We start from the raw sequence: 20,673 nt of genomic DNA on the forward strand, positions 1-20,673 counted from the left end.
ACAAGCTGACGAAAAATTTTATTGTAATAAATCTGTCTAAGACTTTAAACTAAATTTACTATTAAAATTTTAATATACTATTTAGTAGTAATAAGCAAAATTGAAGATGCATAATTAAATATGAAAAAATATATTTTTTTCATGTGTTCACAAGACACATTTATATATTTTATAATATACTTTTGATATGTAGATTTTTTTCAAGATGATTAATAATTTCAGATTCTCTATATTATCATCGAATATATATTTTTGTATGATTTTTCTAAAAAATGATAATTATTTCGTAATAAAGTGATTGCTTCGCTTTTTCGTCGAATCTTACATACGAGTACAAAGTTTTATCGGATCTGACATACTGACGCGAAATATGCGATACATCCCGCGAGTGCGGTGTACGCGCAGCATAAAGTATGCATCTAGAAATATATTTCGGGGGAAACGGCTTTCTTCCCTCCAGTTTACCGAATAGACCGGGGGTATGAGATAATAGTCGCTTACCCCGTAAATATTCTTCTACGCGTATATGGGTCTGTATCTTATAAATAAAATAGTGACTCTTAAAAAATAGGGGAGTATTATTAACTCGCATTAGAGGGTGGTCCTTCACTGACAGCACGAGGCGCTTGGTTGCTTTTCTTCGCCTTCCTTTGCTATTCTATCGAGGGTCGGGGTCATGTCGAAGACGCAGCTGATGCTATGGCACCACAACTTCATAAAATAATCCTCCGCCGCGGCGCAACGGATTAAGAAAATGGAGAGACACTGTGTGTGCGAGCGAAGAAAAAGAAAAACGCTTGCAGTGAGAAAAAACGGCAGAGAACCGGCAGCCTCATAAGTCGTAATGTAACGATACGGTTCAGAAGTTCCGACGCGTAAGCTCTATTATTTAGTTGAATCGTTTAGTTTCTCGAGAAATTTGAGAAATTTTATTACCTAAAATTTTATTGATCGGAAAAAATGATATCTCCTGCGCATTTATTTCAAATTTTGAATATTTTTGAAGGAAAATTATCATAAAAGTACTCTTAAAATTCAATATTTCAGAATCATTATCAAAATTTTTATCATTACATATATTACATATTTAATTCTTGAAATTACATATTTTTCTTTTCTCTTAGCATTTATTTTTTAAATAATCTATACGTACAAGGATATACATGTAGTGTAATAAATATATAAATACGACGAAGACTAGGATTGTTTCGTTCAATAAGTGCCGATAGCGGCAGGAAAGGATGTTCTTCCTTTTTAAGCTTTAGTGACTGCCGAGATATTTCGTCGTTGGATCTCTAAAGTCGCGACGCTGCGTGATATGATCTTTTAATGGTCGCTTTGTGGCTCGATCCATTGAGATCTAAGAAGGTTGGCGGTTGGCTGGCGCAAGCTTCTCTACCTCGTCATCTTTGTCGTGCAAGCACCAGAAACGTGACTCCTTCCCTTTACATGATGTCCTCTCCCTCGCTCTTTGGTCCTAACCTCATGCCTCCCTCTCGTTAACGAAGCGAGAGGACCGTCCGACCGACCGGCGGCTGTGTTGGTGCTTAATTTTCCCCTCGTAATTACGCGGGTAGAGTGCGCAAGACGAAGACCAAGTATTGTACGAAGGAGGGTGCAGGCCGTGGGGACTAGCTCGTATATCCGACGTAGTTACATGCCTACCCGATGTGTAGAACTCCTGTCGAATCTCCTCCGGTGCAGAGTAAGACGCGACAAATTTTAAAGACGATTACCGCCTTTTCGATGTTCTGGATTTTTTTATACAAGGAACTCTCATCTTATTCGAGGAGCGTAAAATTTAGGAGAAGTAAATGTAAATAATATTATTAATAATATTAGCTGAAAAATATTACTCTAGAGATATTTTTTATACCTATAGAAAATTTAATCGATTGTCAATGAGAGATCGATAAAATGTGTAGAGGTAAATTCAAAGGTATATTTATATGGTACGACAATCTTAACCCTGGCGACTACAGAGGAGGAAAGCAGACTGGCAGCCCGAGTTCGGGCTGGGCGGTCGCATGAATTGGCTATTAGTAGTTCGAAACAGTATGCTCTAATGGCGACCTGTTGGCCTTTGCTTGCGTCGTTGGATTCACCCGTACCCATTCTCTCGCTCGTCCTTCATTAGTGCGAGGCCTTGTCTGACAGAGCGCGATGGCGAATAGCACTGAGGCTGAGTTTAAAAGCCATCTTCAGTTTGACGAAATGGACAAAGTGTTCGACTGGAACTATTACTGGAAAATTGTTATCTTTGATGGCTCTATTGTTGCCGATGACGATACCGAGTTTTGAATTTCGAGTCTGTATTATATAAGTTATCAAGTGTTTCTTAACCAATCGCCTAATCGGAAGTAGAGAAAGGAAGAGACAAGGAGCTATCTTTCATATTCTCGTTGCAAATTTCTTTATTCGACGCGAATGCAGTTTCCTCTGCGACGCTGCGAATTCTCCGAATTGTTCGTGCTACTTCAGCTATTTTTGCAGACTGGCGCGAGACGTTAACCAGAGCGGAAGAATCTTTTTAAAAGAATGCAGGCAGAGAGCAGCAATACAATCCCACCCACGAGCTAAGAAAAGATAGGACGGGAGGTTGAGGATTTTCTCAAAGGGTTCCGTTCACTCGTTCGCCCTTTGTTTCGTGATGCCAGCTTCGTAGCGGCGAAGCTATTGACTCGTTCTGCCCGGTATTTCCCTCTTTTCTTTGATTTTCCCTTTGTAGGAAGACACGCGGAGACTCGATAATGGCGTTGAAATATTACACTGCGAATCCGTTTTCTGCGCGATTCGAATTCCGTTTATGCAATTCTTCAATCTAATATACTTTAGGAAATAGATGTAAGAAATTATGATACTTCTGTGATAATTATATCACTAAATCGCTTAACAAGATGCGATTAAATCTCTTTACATTATTTTAAAATTTATAATATTTCTTTGTATAAAATGGCCTATAAAAGACAAATTAACAAAAGTGCTCGGTCCGTTTGTAACTCTATAAGATAATGGACTAAAGTATACGTATATATAGTTATCATGTATTACATTGACATCTCTCTCGGCATACAGCTATTTCTCTGTTCCTCTAGATCAATGTTTCGCAAATGATGTCGCTTGCGAATGACGTGGAGTTTTACTACTGACGTTCCACGGACATGCATCGGTCATTTTCCGAAGCGCGATCGGTCGCGGATTTCCATTCGTGCGATATTTCCTCAGCGAATCTCGTTTACGCAAATTTCCCAAGTCGTAGGATTTCGCGGAAGGGATGAAAGCATTTTGTTGCTCTTCTTTGCTCGCTCTTTTTCTCCCTTTCTCTCTTTAGTCCCGGTCGTTACTCCGATAGAATCCAAAATCCTAGCGTTTCCACCGCCCTGCCGTGAGTCTGGCACTCCTTAAATCGAAGCGATGTCTAAGAGATCCCTGCAGCGCCGCCCTACAGAGCTCCCTACGCCACCTCGGGGACGCTCGGCACGGAGTCTTTACAATACGTCCTCGGCACAGCCAGCTACCCTTTCTCTTAACGTCCAAAGTTTTCAAAGTACGACGTTCAATGGGGGCCGTCGTATATATGGCTATCACCCCTTAACGTCCCGCACGCCCTTCGTCTCGTCCGCTCGTCCGTTTTCCCTGCCTTCGTACTTCCTCCTTCTTTTTCGTCGTCCTACGCCTCGACCGACCGAAGCTCATGCTTCGAAAAGTGCCGGAATCGTACCCCGAGAATTGGCTATGCGCGGAGACCAAAACAATTTTATGGGAACGTAATGGTCTTGAAAAATTTCATTTGTCCGCGCGGTATGATACATGGCGATCATCATTCGTGACGTTCCGAGGACGGTGGAAATCGCACACTTTTGAAATCCTAGGTTTCTTGTCGATATAAGATCATTGATAAAATTAATTTGTTTTTCCTCGCGAGATAATTCGCGATTTTTATCAAAATTTGCTGAATTCAAAATTAAAGAAGAAAGTTAAAAGAATAACGTTACATACGTTCTCAAAATAGCCAGCTATTTAACGTTCAAAAGTTTTCGCAAAAAAAATACTTTATAACAAATAATTTGCGTCTATATTTTTATTTCTTTCTATCTGCTCATCTCATCATTGTTAAAATATGTAATTTATTTATTATTTATAATTTGTTTATATATTTTTCGTTGTAATTTTTGTACGATGTTTTAAGCGAAAATGATTTTTGTCGATAAGACGATCTAGAAACTCTTATAGAAATTCGCAGTTTGTTTTGGCCGTCCAAGAAGGACTTGCGTGATATGGCTACGCAGAGATACGACGAGACGGGTCTTCCTTTCCTCGTTGGGTGGCTGGCCGTCCTTTGTTGACGGCCTCCACCGTTCCACGGAAACAGTCGCCAGGAAGCGAGCTAGCGCAACGAAGAGAACGCCCACCACCGTGACGTCATACACCACTGACTTCATCTCGTTATGTTACGTTCCTCGACGAGATGTCGGATGCAGGAAGCCTACCATTTCTCTCTATTTCTCGCTCTTTCTCTATCTCTTTGCCTTATCTCCTCCGTCTTCTCTTACCTCTCATACGTCTTTATCATTTCTGTTGGCTACTTGTACTATTATTCTGTATATTCCCGTTCGTACACACAACTTAATTCAATTATTCAATAAATTCTACTTTAATTTTGCGTGAAATAAAAAAATTAAAAAGGAAGTTTCAAGCGAAACAAGATAATTAATTTCATTAATAAAATTGTATTTTCCTTCTCCTCTTACAATTAGTTACTTATTTTTAACTTTTTAACTTTAACTGTATATATTTTTTTCTCTTCTCTCTCTCTTCGTTTCATTTTTAGAAAGAAAATTGATCGTAAAAAAATTTATTAATAAAGAAATAAGAAAAATTTATTAATAAAATTTAGTAATCTCATTTTTTTAAATTTTTCTATTTTATCGCACAAAATTAAAGTTGAATTTATTATTGAAGAATTGAATTGATTGTATAAACGGAAAGAGAATAATAGTAGAAATATCCAACAAAAGTGATAAAAATATAAAAGATAAGAGAAGATGGGGAGGAGGCAGGATAGAGAGAAATAGATAAATAAAGAGAAAAGAAGAGGAAATCATATATTGTACTTTTAATATATTCAAGTTAGGAAAAGATAAACGTTAGATAAGACTTGTTGGAACAGCTATACAGAATACTTAATGTCAAGACACAGGTGAAGGGAGGAGCATGTTGATTTCGATTAAGAACTTCGTGTTCTTACAAGTCCGGGGTTCCAACTAAGTAAGTAGGTGTCCGAACACGAGCAATCTAGACAAGGGGAGGAAGACGGAGGAGGGAGAGCGAGAGTGTGACTCAGGTCGTCGCTGTTGTCGGCGGCACCGTGAATTTATGGGGCTGTAACAGCGACAAGTGGTTCACAAGTCGCCGGTGGCATCACCGTTTGGCGCCCACCCCGAGAAGAAGGGCTTTCTCGTTTCGCTCTCACCTCCCTTGCCCGGAACGAAATAAATTGGGTTTACCGAGGAGGAGACATCTCGTTGCCTCCTCTAGTCTGCGCGCGGACGTCGCTGCACGGATTTGCCGGTAACGTCGCCGACTTTATACGGCTCTGCGTCGCACACTGTGTCACCGGAGATAATTACGCACCCTTGAATAATTACACATTTCCACGTGAGCGCGCATACATCGAGATTGCACGGTAATTCCCTGTTGTTATGATGTGCTATCAATATTTTTATTCGTCTATATTCTTAAATATTATTTAAGATTCTTTTAGAGTAGATGAATATCTTTGTTGAGCCTTTTTTAATTTATCGATTTCTAAAATTATCGCTTTAGAGTTATAAGATGTAAGAGAGGGTTACTTAATCAATCACTATTAACGATGATTAATTAACGAATCTTAATGCTATCTCCAAGCTACTACTTGAAGGATGGAGGAGCGCGTTTTTACGTTCCTTTATTTTTTTATTTTCTTGACTCTATCTCTCCTCGTCTTGCACCATCGCAAAAGGGGATTCACGCGATAACGCCTGGCGATTCGATTTGATCCGAGGCGGTGTGAAAGTGACGGCCGTCCGCCTCTTTCTCTCTCATCTGGCGCTTTGTAGGTCGCGCCGCACCCCGGCCACCCCTTTCGAGAGCGACGGTTTAAAGCGTATTAATTAACCCTTTATTAGACCCGAGCGCAAACCGCCGCGCGCTGGCGCGAGATGAGCTTGATTCAGGGGTGCTACCGGCGCGTCTGGATTCGCCCTGGGTATCGTTCAGTATTTATGAAAAGCTTCCAGAAGAGGATATTTCTAGGCACCTCTCTCGCGCTCGTGTTCTCGCTACTTAATTCGCGATAAACTTGTGATAAACTAAATTCTCTCGTTGTTGCAATATATGCAGGTACGACGTTATTACAAAATTTTCATTGGCTTCTCAGGGAAATGTCGCAGTAATTTAGTTGCAAAAATGTTCATGCACTGGATGTTGACGGCGAGAATATTTCTTTTGTTTTCTTTTTTCAGAATTACCTTTTATTCTTTTTGGATTTTTATATATTCGCAACATGGATTTTTATTTCGACAAAATTTCTATTAAATTTTACATTTATTTGATTACTATTTAATCCGGACAAATTATCTGTCACAAACTGTAGAGATTTACATGAAAAGAGACGGGTCTCTTATCGGAAATAATGCTCGTTTCCTATTAAGCAACTAACATTCATTTTCCGATTTCACGAACTATCGAAATATTCGAACGGATACTTTTGTATCTTTAGCGAGCTAAACTTTTAACGATTATTTCATTCCAACAAATGCTTTTCCTTCACGACTGAAATTGAGATGTTCCTTGCGATCGTCATTATCTGTTTACCTCGCTGTTCCGGCAAATAGGAAATCGCAGAAAAGGAGGAAAGAGGAAAAAAAGCAGAGCACAGGAGTTTGAAAGAGAGAGAGAGGGTCGTTTGTCTGTCGAATAGTCCACATATATCGCTCGTAACGCAACTCGCTCTCTCTTCCTTCTTCGGAGTGAGGGGTGAGTGTGCTCAATTTGCCACGTCGAGGGTCGCAGGACCCGATGTACCTACGCGATGGTGGGTGGATGGGGGAGGCAGAGTCGTTGGAGGGTGTACGGGTCCCTTAGAGGGACGTAGGACGAGGTCGGAGATGTAGGGCCTCGGGTGGCACGATGTACGACGGGATCGAGATGAGATTGTCCCGCTAGGCTTCTCCGTCTCGCTTCTACTGTACTCACAAACCACCCTTTACCCTTAACGGCTTTCTTCTTCGATAAACTCTTTACACGGTACGAGTCATCGATGCCTTACTACTTTCGGGATCATCGTAAAATACGTGGCTTGCTTTAAAACATTTTCAAGGGGAGTCTGCTACAGCTCCTGTTATATATTTCATTGATTCATGTATAAATTATATAACTTGTATATTTATAATTATTACTTTTTAATTATATATTTAATAATTAGTATATTTCAGACTTTTCAAACTTTTTTATAGAAAAGGAATTAATCTTTTATATTAATTATAATTTATAATTTCAGTTATAATTGATAAATCAATGTTTATTAATTGTATGCACTTATAATATGGGAATATATCAAGAGAAATTATAGTATATTGATAAATTAGATATAAAATTATGTTATCCAATAACTATTAATTGCTCTTTAGCGATAACTTAACGTGATATCTTTTCAAAACCCAAAAATGCAATATATATCATAAGCTTATCAGTTATAGTAGTCATTTCTGTAAAACGCGCATACGGAAACTGCGTTTAAACGAGGTTTATTGGTCCAGGATCATAAGCGATGTCTTGGCTCAGTCAGAAGACGCAACGTGCATTTGATAGCCCTATCCTAGGGCAAAGACCTGTCGGTAGGCAAGGGTGGAGGCTGATTTTCGGGCGCAAACTCGAGTAAGGAGGCGACTGAGGAGTAACATAGAGAGGAAGACGGGAACAGGGAACGCAATGGAGTGGGATTTCACGAGATGAGTTTAGACACACATGGAGACTTAGACGAGACGGGACGAGACGAGACAATGCGGATATTGGACCGGGGAAATATGGAGGCAAAGTAAGTAAGACGAGTTGTCGATATCGAGAGAGGAGACGGCGAAGATGGCGACGGCGCAAGATAACACCGGTAGACAAACTTTCAGGGTGAGGTGGATTCCTTGGCAGTTATCAGAGCCCGCCGCAAAGGTAAACGTAAGCCTTTAGTTTGGAAGTCCGGAGAGAGTTTCTTGTCATAGGATAGGCGAGGTAACAAGCGGCAAAGTATCGTCGTTGATACCCGAGATTGCGGATTACTAGTAAGACATAATATGTTCTACCAAAGATATAACGTTGCATCGTCGTATATTATAATAAATTCATCGTGCGGATCATATAAAATTCTATTATTCGATCGGTTAATTTCTAGATAATAGGACGCGTACCGTGAGGAGATAATGGAGTCGCTAAAAACGCGTTTGGATTTCGTATTTTGGCAATCGATGTTGTTGAGACGAACAGATGGAAAGGGAAAGGATCGAGTTCAATCGTGCGAGATCCGCGGATCGATTTTTCGCGAAAAGCTGAAGGAAAACGGGAGGGAATTGTCTGCCCCTGTAGACTCATTCACGAGGAGCATTCGTCGAACGTTTTGCGACGGGTTAGTCGAGCTTGCCCGCTGCAGGAGCGAAAGTAGGACCTGTTTAATGGAGCTCGAGCCATTCTGGAAATTTGATCGGCGAGAACAGCAAGCCAGCCAGCCAGCCAGCCGTTCTTTCATTCCCTCTCTACATCTCCTGGCCGTCGTCTTTTGCTCTTATTTCCTCTTTTTCTTCGCTCCGAGCGAGAGTCCTATCTTCTTTCCTCGCATTCCACTCCGGATTCGAGCTGCTTTCCCAACTTTGATTTGATTCCGTGTCCTGTTCTTTTTCTCAATTGCATACCCGGTGCAACGATTGAGAGCAGCGATTTTAGAAGATTTCTTAGCGCATAATATTGTCACCCAACTCTAGATACGAGATTTAATGATACGGAATTTAAAAGAAATAATTAGTTTTGTTATATTTGTAATTTATATAGACTATATACGCGCATATATATATGAATTATTGAAAATATTATTGATTAAAATAATACAGATCGAACAAGATTACATTGAAAATCAGTGAAAAAAATCACAGTTTATTCCTCCATCCTATTTTTCACTGAATATGATAGTAAGATCTCATTGAAAAATTAATCAATCCTCATCAATTCTTTTCAATAAGATTTTTAATATTATATGTATAATTAAAATTATCAATAATAATGTATTAATTCCATTTAAGAGAGCACATAAATAAAATTTAAATATTAATTTATATATCTACATAAAAAAAACTTCGTGAGAGACATATGTTAATATTAATTCACGTTTTAATCTATATTATAAATAGTATTATTTATTAAGAAAATTAATTTACATAAATTATTTTACACAAATAGATAATTATAATACTTAAAAAAATCGGTTTTACTTGTTGTTGAAGTTCTTATAGTTATTAATGTAGATTTTCTGCTCTTTGTTCGACTTTGACCGAATAGTGATGAATGTAAAGAACGGAAGGAGGACAAAGGCGAATCAAAGATAAGGTCTTGGTCTGGCGTCGGCAGTTTTGAAAATTTACTGTCTCCTCGACTGTGGCAGCCAGGCAGATGTAACGCTTTCTGTTTGCATGTAAAGTATCGCCAGTCGACTGACCATAGAGGCCATTGTACCGACATACTAATGTAGATGTATGCGGGGCATTGCCGTGCTCTCTTCGAGAGACGATACGATCTCCGACAGGAAGTGACGTGCTCGCGAAATGGAGTGAAAATTCTACGGCAGGAAAAAGCCACGAGCAGTATTATGTAGGGAACCCTTGCATATAGAACTATCATCATGCTCTTTATTTTCGAATTGTTTAATCTATTTAGAATAACTTTTAAAAAATGTAATGCGACATATTTGTGATATTTTTTATCTTTATAAATATTATTCTTATTTTTTTTATGTCTTATATTATAAAATTAAAAATATCTATTATCAAAGTTCTTTGATCTGTGACATTATTTGTAATTTTATAAGTAATTTACTGGAGAAATAAGAAAATATGATTAGAATATTCCATAGAGAAGGCTTATATCTTTCAGTGAAGAGTTGTTTGCTCGACCATTCTCTAGGCATCCATCTTTAGCTGACCCTGTCCACGGAGAACCAAGGACCCTCCATGGTCATTGCTTGACTAGCAAACACACTTCGACCGTTGGTCCTTCCATTCTGTCGTACCCCAACCTGTCTGTATCGGCGGGAGATTTCTATTTAAATGAGAATCCATTAGAATCTCGAGACAGACGCGCACGGCATCGATTCTGAAAGTTTGCTCCTACCGGATGCTAATCAGCATTTCCTGTTGGAGACAGTATTCAGTCTGGCCCCCATCTTTTTAACAAGCAAGCCTTTTTCCAGAGCATTCACGTCAAATTATTTTGAAGTACAATTGTATGCTGTAATTTTTGTAATGAAATGCGAATTTATAATTTATTATAATATATATATTTAATTATAAAGGAAATTCTTTAAATAATGGTATATATTTTTGCGAGCTAAGATTAATAGAATAAATTAATTTATATTCTAATTTGACACAATATTGCAATGATATAAGGAAAATTAAAATTATTTTTATAATTCTATGTTATAATTTTAATTCTTCCCGACAAGCGAGCGTGTGATTAAATCTATACATACTGAAGCTCCGCCAAATTGTCAAAGCTCTCGCCGCAAGCTTTGATGTTAATGCAGGGGTTCTACTCTTTCCTGAAATTAGCGCTAATACGCATTCAAAGTGTCCGCAGATAAACCGACACGTATGAATGCGAATGAGGTCTTGAAGGCGTAACGATGGTAAACGAGCGTGTAGCCGTGCTTGTACCGCATGACCGTGACGTGAGCGGCCCGTGCCTATTTACGTGTTCCAGTATTGGCAACCATCATTAAGAGAAAGCATCGAATGGAGAAGGCGCGAATAAGAGCAAGACGGGACATATAGAAATGACAAAGCCGCTCGTTAGGCCCTCCGAGGGTCCTCACGAACGATGCCAAGGGTGAGAACGTGCTTAGACCTCGATCTATCCCTTCGACCTCTGCCTTTCCATCCGTCCTGTCCCTCTACGGTTCGCTCCGTCGCGTATTCTTGAACACCCTTTTCGCAATGGTCACTTGTGGGTCTCGAAGAAGAAGCCCCGAAAACGGCTTTTGACCATTGATGGTCATTGGAGTGGAATAAGAATTTTGTTATCGCGTTTCTCAAATATTTGCGAACATGCCAAATGGCTCGCATCTTCTGTTGAGATTGCCAGGGAACGCAAGAATTTCTGAGATCGTGGCTTACGCGCAACATCTGAATATTAATAAAAATTTCTTATTTGTTTCATGATAAAATTTGACAAATGTGTAACTATTTATTTAATGTAATTATATTTAAGACATAGTTAAGCAGTGTTAAGATGACATTTATGCGACATATTTTAAACGAATCTTGGAAGCAAGGATTGCTGATTAGTGTAGCCATTCGTTGGAACAAATGTTAGCACCGGTAGCTGCGAGATGCAGGAAGTGAGTTGCCGCATCGGTAGCAATTACGCGTTGACTACATCCATCTAATGCCGCTTCGCTCGTAAACACTCCATCGTCTTCTCTGTTACTACCTTCCGCCTCTTTGCTTACGGGAGCGTCGTGTTCTACGAGGACGTTTTGACGCAGTTATGTTGAGATACACAGGGGATTGCGAATCATCTCAACATTAATTAATCAGTATTATTCATTAAAAAATTATCATTAAGAATAAAATACATGTTTTATTTGATGCATCAGAAACACATTGCTACATCTCTTTCCACAATCTTTTTCATATCTGATTTTTTAGCTTTCTTTTAAAACGATATAACCATAAATAATATATAGTATTTTACATTTTATTTTATTCTTTATATTTAAAAGGGATTTAATACACTTATTTTATATTATAATACAATTGATGGTACATACATGCATATATAATCTACTTGACTTTAAATTATATATAATAACCTTGCGATTTATTTTCTTATTATTTATTCTATAAATTATTTTATATAAATTATATTATATATATTATAGAATATTATTATTGCTATTTCTTGGATTTACATACTTTTATACAATTCATAACAGGGACATAAATGTACGAGGCCAGTTCCGAGGGCCGTTCCGGTTGTCATTAATCTTCAACGTGATCTAGTCTCATGATTTACGGAGCACCTTCCGCGTTTCTGAAACCGCGACAATGTGACGGGACGACGGCGGTTGAGAGAAGTCGTCCTCTTCGTTGCCTTCATCGCCGTCGTCGTCGCAGTCTACCGTGGGAGTTGGCAATCAGTCAGGTTGACGGTCTCACAGCGTAGGTGACCCAGGGTGCCGCGGGTGCGTTCCATCACTTTCTACCCGTGATGTATGCATGAGGTCGCGGTCGGTGGCAATCGCGACACATACTCACACACACACACACATGCTGCCCCCAAGTAGCAGACTCCTCCATCTCGCCATGCTATTTCCCTATGAATATATGAATCGAACTGACGGAGTTATATGACGGTGCGCACTCATGGGGGCTCGTAGGCGCGTTTGCGAGATGCGGGGGAGTCCTGGTTTCCATGCCCCTCTCGGTACTATACTAATACTATACGGATATGTATCATGCCGGACATGATGGGTCATTGATTTGCGGGGATAGGGATGTTTCGCAATTTTATTTGCAAAGTGCAATGTGTCTGTTCAAAAAATTTCTATATTTTGTACATTCGTTTTTTGTGTATGATTTCGTGCAAAACGCTATACATTAATTTAGTTTAATTAACTTCGTTTTTTTCGTTGGCTTGAGATTCATCTCGGTTGCTTTTTATTTTGGTTAGATTAGTACTAATTAATTTTAGATTAATCTTTACTTTGTAAATCTTCAAACCGAATAGAATTTTTTATTATCGATATTTTTCGTTAACAATTTTCTTTAATGTTATTTGCGAATTTAAATATTTTTTATCGAGTTGTTCTTATTGTCGAGTATGAGAAAATGCGAAGCCAAAGTTATGATTGTATTGACATCTTGAAATAAATCTTGTTAGTGCAATATAACGCGAGCGTTGTCGCAGGATCTTATCCTGTGTCCCTTCGGACTCCAAAAGGCCTAAGACCAGAGCTTAACAAGTTGCGCGCACTTCGCGTGGCAAACAACCCGGCCTACAATGTTACAGAGTGGTAATGGAGTTAATTGCCGGCAGAGGACGAAACCAAGGGCTTACCAGTTAAGATAGCCCACGCACCTGATACCAACAAATTGCTTGGTTCTTACATTACCGCGTGATGTAGTGTCGCCTTCCACTGGTCGCTATATCACTAGACATCGAACGACTGTCGCAATAAGTCTTTAATCTTCAAAAGTCACATAAGAAATCATTATCACCATCGTTAATCTTACAATTGTTTTATAACAACACGAATACTAAAATGAGTCTGCTTTTTTTAAAATTTTTTTTTCTTTTCTTATAAAATTTCTATAAGAAAAATGTGCTAAAGAGCAACATAAAATTATCAATTTATAGAAACTTTAAATTTTAAAAATCTACCTTGCTTTTTACAAGATTTAATCTAAACTGAGAGAAATTCCATATTATTTAACAATAAATTTTCTATCATCGTTTTAAGTTTCTTAAAAGCTCTTGAAATAAATCAAATTGAATCAAACATATAAGAGGGCGAGAAAATTTCTTACGATTAATTTTTACAATCAACTACTATTAATGTAATATGAAAAAAATATATATATATTAGTAGATAGAAATTATATATATAATTTCTATTATTCTTTCTTAAAGAATAGTATGCAATATGGCAATTTTCTGTTTCCAAAGACCGCGAAATGAATGATGAAATAATTACAAAAGCGGATATGATTATGCGCGCCGTGCAATGCACCTCGTATAACAATTAACAGGTTCTCGCTAGCTTCATACTAGAAGTTTCCGAATTCGAGCGCTGCCGTGAATGTTCATGAACGAAGGTCAAATTGTGCGGGCTTCGTCATTAAGCGTGGATATGCTCTGATAGTATCTTGAGGTTCAGGGGCGAATTCCACGGTGGAGAGACTGCGACGGTAGCTTACTCGTTACTCGTTACTCGCGCGGACACGACGACATCGACGGCAGAGTATGGCTCGCGAAATAGGATAATGCCTCGACAGGACGTTCCGCCGACATTGCCGAGGGACGACGACTAGCGCGACACAGAAAAGACATTAGCCGCGAGAAAGGCGAGCCAGAGGGGCTTAGGGTCTCGGAGGCAATAGGATGATGATGGTGAAACTGCGAGAAACTCATTGCCCGGCTCGAAATGTCTCGGACCATAGAAAATTACAGGGATGTTTCGCTCGTGCTTTTCGTTTTTTAGACCGCAGTGGATGCTACTTGACGACATAATTTATTGTTTCTTACAATAAATATTTTGATATATATATTTAGATTATACATATAATACAGTGTGATCGTGCAGATGTAATAATGAACAATTTGACAGTGAATGTAAGATAAATCATAAAAATATTCATATATCTTATTGAATTTTCTATATTTGATGCTTTAATATTTTATTTTTAAGTATTATGGTTATATATTGTAGTTACTCTGAAATTTTAAGGAATAATGCAAAATATTATGGAAATTATATGCAAAATGTTATTTATAGATCAATTTATATGTCAATTTTTAAGATTAACTTATATGAGATTTTCAAATATCTATTGCTTTTTATAACATCAGAGAAATCGGAATGATTTGATATAACGTGCAAAGTGTCCAAAGCATTGTCACTAGACTGTAATTAATATGCCAGGTATAGACATGTTAATTAGGCGCATAACTTCCTGTTAGACGTATTATTTCCAGCAGTCTGTGGTTAGAATTTGATTAACTATTCGTGCTATACCTTCAGTTATTAACGTCATCGGTTTTGCCGGTTCAATTAAAAATCAATTTCGTAGGGTCCACTTAATTGGTTCGTTTCGCAACGCGACGTTGAATATTACCTTACCACCTATATAACCTTTTGTCTCGTGGCATCGTCTTATCGGGGCCGTGCAGGATTAATCGCTTATCAGGCTCAAGACTCACGTGCAGGCGGGGATTTAATCGAAGCAGGAATATTAATTAAATTATATAGTCTACGAAGCCATTTCTCGAGCTATCGGGACTTGTACAGGATTGATTAAATATTTTAATAATAAATATTGACATTTATAAAATGTTTGAGAGCTTTACAAAATAAATGATACAAACAAAATAAACAAAGATACGCTATTACAGTATTTCTTTTCTAAGAAATATTAATCTTTTTTAAAAAACATTATATTTAAAAAAATAATAAATAGCAAAATGATAAATTTTATTGTCATTCACTGTCTTCTGCATTTTTCTGTTTCTGTTTTTCTTCCATGAATTTAAAAAACTTGTTTATATTAGCGATAATATTCGAGATGTTATCTTAATATATTTTTATAACATCTGTGATTAATATATTTCCCGTTCAGTAATGTAACATTGTCCGGAATGCTGGACGAGACACAAAATGATGTCGTGATAAAAGCGGAAGTGGAAATTATTCTCCAATTAAGCGGCTAACGAGCGCTTACTTTGCCTAAGTCCAGTCTTTCTGAGCCCTTTTGAACGAAATAATAGTTACTCGAAATCAGTCCCCTCGTGTGGCCGATAAGAGCACGAGCTTTATAAGGTTCGAGTTTGGCGGAAATCGTAATCGGCACGAGTGGACGGCCTCTCCGACCGCTGGAAAATCAAAGTTTCGCCAGCATTAAATGCTAATGAGAACCGGCCACATAATGGTTCGTGTGTGCAGCCTGACGAACGCTCGAATTAGAGGCGAGAGTTGGCAGCGAGAAAGGGATATGCCAATCCTCAGCATCATGGAGATTGGGGTAGATTGTAGATGAGTGCAGAGAGAGAGAGAGAGAGAGAGGGAGGGAGGGGAGAGGAAAGACTAGAGAATTCTCTCGCCTGGAAATGCTCGTTGGTCCTTGAGCTGATTAAATTCTTTCCGCCGTGATTGCTGGTCCCTGACGTTTTCATAGATCGAAGATTTGATAGGTTTAAAGTGAATCATATTGCAAAAATCATGCATATGTATGTTAACATTATTTTTATTTATTTATTTGTTTTTTGTAAAATACATTTGTCATAAAATTGTTAACATCATAAAAGTGTTGACATCTCAAAATAAATCAAAATCTATTCAATTAATAAGTTTCTAAATATAATTAATTATAATATATATATGCAAATATTTATTCGTAAAATTGCAAATATATACAATAATTCGATTCTTCCGTGACTTATTTAATGTAAATTTAAAAAAAAATATCTTATGTAAGAAATATTTGGATTTTTCTAAAGATGTGTTTTCGGAAGCTAACATTTTCTCTCGCAAAGATGTGCGCGTATATATACGATCTTTCGGAACTTAATATATTTTTGATCGTGATTCTTTTGCATGTACGGAGTATACGTGCCGGGGTTCGTCCGAGGCTCGGTCGACGGAACTTTAAATTCTCGTGCCGCCTCGCTTAATCCGCGGCTTAAAGAGCTTAACCCCACGAATACCTCGTCAGAGCCTCCCTCGACGGCGGTCGTCGCGGTGCCAGAGAGCAGGTTTATTAGCGCGCGGATTTTGAAATTCTTTTCATCCCTAGTCGGGACACGGGGCCACCCACGCCGTTTACATAAGCGAGTTCCCCGGATTGCCTTTTTGATATGTAGATAAGGGGGTGGTGCCGCTTTTACGCCGTTTACGCCCCGCCGCGGGTTAAAGAGAAGGTCGGGATCCCGTTCCCAATACGCTCGCAACAGCTTCAGTTAGCGCCGTCGTACGACCTGACAAGCGTCTTCGTCTTTGGAAAGCGTTGCGACTTGGCGCAAATGTATTCTGACGCGACAATGCGCAATAACTCTGACGATTTCAAGTAAATATACGAAGTTTTTGGAGATGAAGGAAAACACGTAAAAATTTTTCAACGATAAATGAAGACAACGTTAAGATTCGATAATGTTTAAGTTTCATTTATCGATTTATAGGAATAGAAAATATAAAAAATGTTATTTGTTGTACATGAAGATATATACCTTTTGAAATGATTTTTATAATTATGCTTGCGTGAATGTAAACCTGTGCAAAATGCTATAATTTTGATTTCCTCAAAGGAAATCTTAGGGCAGACGCGATAATCGACGAAATTCTGGCGCCGCACGTAAACGTTTCGCAGAGCAAAGGGCCGGATAGGGTCGAGGAATTATGGCTGAGTGAGTATATATGGTCGGGGTATAAACAAATTACACGCGAACGGTTTCTTGACGGTGATTAGCGGTAAATCTTGTTAAGGAAGTCCACGCGAAGCTTATAATGCAAGAATATCGAAGAAAAGGAAAAATTACAGCAACATCACGATGCATGAACGATAATCAAATATATAAAAAAATTATATTTATATTTATTATTATATATAGAATTATTATAGAATTATTATTTATTAATATATATATGAAGAAATATTTATATAAAATTTATATATTTATATAATGTATATATACATATCTTGTCGCTACTTTTTATATTAGTAGATTACTTAATTTTTGTGATAAGGCAAAATCATGCAAGAAAATCTTTGCGTTAATTTCTTCTCGTTTATCTGCCAACGAGACGTCGTCGCTCGTTAAAGTCTGTCGTCCGGCAGAAATAGGGAGCTCGATAAAAGGATAAATGACTGGTCCGTTCACGAGATAGTTCTTCGTTGGTGTTGAATCCTCATGGGACTTAATCGCGGAGAAGCGTGATCAGCTGGCTCGTTCAAGGAAAAGAGAAGAAAGAAGGAACGAGGGATTGATGCTCTTCTCTGTCCCCCGTCGCTTCTCAATTATTGGCCTGCTTCATTCTATACAGAGCCGTTCATTTACTTCTATTATTCAGGATAAACAGATTTGCTTCATACTTTGCTTCTTTTTAGTCAACAACCACATGTGAATTCACGCAATTTTGTGATTTCGCTCTGCCATTCTTCTCTATTCGTAATTATATTTTGGCAATATCGAAATTTTTTTTAGAAAGAATATATCCTGATATTAAACTTTATACGAGGTTAATTCGGTATTTGAAATAACCATATAATGTATTTAGAAAAAAATAATTCTTACACACAACATTTCTGCTTCATGGAAATTGCAGAATCGCATATTCGGCTTCGCATGATTTTCACTTTGCGACTTTCGCAAGCCGATTGCGATGGGGTTTCCGCAATTAGAATGGCAGTGACGGGCATCAAAGGCGGCTCATGTGGAAGACGCCAAATTTCATCGGAAGCCACGCGACGACGGCGAGAGAAATACGCGGAGGCGGACAGAGAGAGGGCCGCTCGCAGTCCGAGTTTGTGAGTTTCAAGCCAAGGGGATTGCCGTATATTAAAGTACTTTTTGGCTACCCTTCTCTCATTACTCCCCGATCTGCACCTAGATCTCTGCCTTTTGCTTTTTCCTTCTCGTGTGGGATTTCTCGTGGCGTTCTCCTCGTTAGCCATGCGGTCCACGAGCAATCGTAAGCTCCGGCTAAGCTCGCTGCCTATTTCGCACGATGTTTCGTGACCGCTCATAATACTTGAACAAAGTCAAACTTTTTGCCGACGAGACTACTGATAATATCCGACGCGTGTGAAACTTGCAAGATGCCGAAAATATTGTATTTGATTTCAAGCAAAGTAAAAAGAAATTGAAATTAAAATATAAATATGTAAAAAAGATGATTGAATTATAGAATTATTGAAATATGATCCTCTCGAAATTTACATTTAATGTGATATTTTTGAGATATATGAAAAATTGAAACTGATACTTTATGATTTCTAAGTTAATATTGAAAATATATCTGATTTGTGTTTGATATTTTTTAAATATTTTTAAAAGAATTTTTTCATTTTACTATAAATGGCATTTAATTCGAAGTTATAATAACATTGTCTAATTATTATTTAAAAATATTTTGTTTTAATGTTGAATGATACATCGGAAATGAAATATTCTGCACGAAAGAGCGTCAGCAAGCCACGTTCTTAGACATGGCGAGATCAGAAATTTCGTGGTAAAATCACACGAAACGCTAATCCGTGAACCGAGGCAACATCCATCGGGGGGGCTCCTTTTGGTGCCATTAGTCATTAGCGATTCTAAAAGCTCCCAGGGTAGAATATTACGGCGGTAGCCACGGCGGCTTTTACCATACTTCAGCTTTATGTGAGGCTCATTCATCAAAACCCAACAAGCCCAACGGCTTCGTGGGTACGTAGGACGGCAATGGCTCGTACATTGCGGCGGGCTACTTATGATTTGCGATCTTGCGGCATCAGATATTTTGAAAATGGCTGAGCACGAGTATATACTTTGCTACATCATAAAATTATTTGCACTTTTTTCTTGTAAGCATACAAGATGTTTCCGATTTTATTGTAAAAAGTTTATCATATTATTTTAAATAAAAGTGTTCTTAAGAATTTCTATGTACTATATTGTTATATTAAAGTAAAAAGTTGTTAGGGATATATATTCGCGAACGAGATCATTTTTAAACAAATATTAACACTTTCAGTGAAGCTTAACTAATTTAATATCTTAATCTTAAATCTAATTTGTATAATAATATCTTAAAGTATATAATTTGTATAATAATATCTTATAGTATAATAATATCTTAAATCTATTTTGTATGGGAAGAATGCACATAAAAAGTATTAAAGATAAAAATAAAAATATTGTATAATCAAAGTTTTTTTAGAGCTGATATAATATAAAAAGAAGTTATCCATCTAGATGCCAGTGGCATGGCCTGTCCTCACGCCCGCGTCGCAGGAAATCGGCGTTTCCTGAAAGACGTAGAAAAGGTGAGAAGCTGTCAACTCTGTCACGTGTCCAATGGACCATATAGGCGCCCCATTACTCCGGGACTCCAGAGAGAAATAATAAAAATGCCATTAGTGTCTCGCCGTTCCATGATGCTCGACGATGTGAGCGTTCCACCCCAGATTTCGGAACGATATATCTCATCCCCTTCTCGACCACTTTAACGTCTTTGTCACGGACTCTCCCACTTGACGAGGTTAATCCTTCTTTCTGGTCTTCAGCCTTCTTTTTCCTCCTCGGTCCAGCGACCGGGGCCGGACGGCCTTAAAATCCGTTCACGAGCTGGAACGAAAATAATTGCATCGTGATTCTTCCTACTCCTTCGTCGTCTTCTCTCCCGCCCTCTCCCCTCTCTCTCTCTTTCTCTCTCGCCATCCCTTGTTTTCTTCTGTCGCTCGCACACCCTCCTTTTCAATCCACAGCTAAAAGTATATAAATCCCCAGGCGGTATCGTCGTCGAAAAATAAGATAAAAATCTCATGGCATCCGGGTCGAGCGGGGGAAACGGTGGAAAAAGGCAAATTCCCGAATAAACACATCCGCGCCTCTTTATGATGGCACTTTGTGGATCCACCCCCGCTCGACGCGCCTTGTGTACCGCGCGTATTATTAACTCAA

General features: G+C 38.3%; 1 protein-coding gene across 4 annotated transcripts in view; it reads left to right on the plus strand.

The window, feature by feature from the left end:
* LOC145962052 (uncharacterized) overlaps positions 1-20,673 on the plus strand; it is a 282,741-nt gene that overhangs the window by 139,053 nt on the left and 123,015 nt on the right. The window lies entirely within an intron of this gene.

This window comes from Camponotus vicinus, unplaced genomic scaffold, assembly GCF_025532165.1.
Source record: "Camponotus vicinus isolate PSW18456_S1 unplaced genomic scaffold, iyCamVici1.0 SCAF_11, whole genome shotgun sequence".
NCBI classification, from domain to species: Eukaryota; Metazoa; Arthropoda; class Insecta; order Hymenoptera; family Formicidae; genus Camponotus; species Camponotus vicinus.